General features: G+C 39.8%; 1 non-coding gene across 1 annotated transcript; it reads left to right on the top strand.

Moving 5' to 3' along the window:
* Window positions 1–325: 325 nt before the first annotated feature.
* Window positions 326–397, top strand: TRNAC-ACA (transfer RNA cysteine (anticodon ACA)). Its single transcript has one exon. It is a non-coding gene; the product is annotated as a tRNA-Cys (tRNA).
* The last annotated feature ends 1,154 nt before the right edge of the window (window positions 398–1,551 follow it).

The following is a 1,551-nucleotide window of genomic DNA, read 5'->3' as shown; positions in this document are numbered from 1 at the left end:
AGAAAAATAAGCATATGCTAGCGCTGTCTGGCACTCTCTTTGCAATTCCTGCATCTCTCCAAAAGGGAAAAAAAATCTACAACTGAACATTTTTATTTTATTTTTAAAAGAAACATTGCTGGCAGCCAATGTGCAATATGGGCTTGATGGGTTGGAGTTCACTCTTTCTCTTTCTCTCTCTCTCTCTCTCTTCCTTTCTCTAGCTCTCTCTCTCCCCCTTTAACTTTTTCTCTGCCTTTTTCAAAAACAATTATACAGAAGAGAAAGCTCATTGATTCCATCACAAAAGAACAGCAATTATTCACATGCCTATACAGCTGAGACTTCCCTGGTAGCTCAGATGGTAAAGCATCTGCCTACAATGCGGGAGACCCAGGTTCAATCCCTGGGTAGGGAAGATCCCCTGGAGAAGGAATGGCAACCCACTCCAATACTCTTGCCTGGAAAATCCCATGGACACAGTCCACAGGGTAGCAAAGAGTTGGACACAACTGAGCAACTTCACTTTCACTTTTCACTTTCATACAACTGAGGTATCTTTTTCTCCATTTCTTTTCCATATTCCTGGTATAAAATTGGGCTGTTTCATGTGCATGAGCATTTCATGTTCCATGAGACCTGATGAGAAAGAGTCAAGTCAGCCACCTCACACCTGTATTCTCTTTCCATCACCTGTGAACTGTATGAACTTAGGCAAACTTTGCTGAGCCTCAGTTTCCTCAATCCTTATATGAGGACACTAAATACACAGCTTGGGATTTTATTGTGAGTAATGAGTTGCCCTGTATCAGGCACCTAAAATTCATTCTAGAAATGCCTGCTGCCTTCCCCTTTGCTGCATGAGGTGAGATTTATCCTTATTAAAGCAGAAGAAGAAAAAGAGAAGAAGGGGGAGGGGGCAGAGGGAGCAAAGGAAAAGATGAAAAGAAGGAAGCAGAGTCCATGGAACCACTAGTAACAAAAATGAAACAAACAAACAAAACATTTATACAATATTTATAGCTGTTAGGCACTTGTCAGTAAACTTCACAGAAATCTATCAAATTAGTTGTTACTATAATTATTACCATTTTACTGATAAGAAAACTGAAGGTCTGAAAGACTAGGCAACTTGCCTAAAGATAGTATATTTCAAATGACTAACTATACACGAGAAAAGCAATGATAAAGATGATGTCTGGCAGTGTTGAAATTTATTTAAGCCTTGTGCTCCTGGAAAACAACAATAATTAAGAAATTCTCTTCATCTCCTTTTATGTTCCCCCCAAATGGCTTACTGCAAAGAACCAACATTCTCTGTGTGACTTATAGATGACTCATGTATGACACCTTGTTTGCCTACAACAAGACCAGACCCAGACTTCCAAATTCCCATCTTTGTCTCATTTGTGATTAGCTGAACTGTCTCTTTCTGCTGACCAGTTTGGCCAACATGCCCAAAACTTCACTTGACCAAGTTTTGCTCAGGGTTTTCTACTTCTCCCAGATCTCTGAACTTTGGCCCACTAGTGAGCATGGAACTTGAAAAACTTCTTGAAAAATTTCTGAGAA

Source organism: Odocoileus virginianus, chromosome 5, assembly GCF_023699985.2.
Source record: "Odocoileus virginianus isolate 20LAN1187 ecotype Illinois chromosome 5, Ovbor_1.2, whole genome shotgun sequence".
Classification (NCBI taxonomy): domain Eukaryota; kingdom Metazoa; phylum Chordata; class Mammalia; order Artiodactyla; family Cervidae; genus Odocoileus; species Odocoileus virginianus.
Note: the sequence above shows the minus strand (reverse complement) of the source record. Positions and strands in the feature narration are given on the sequence as shown.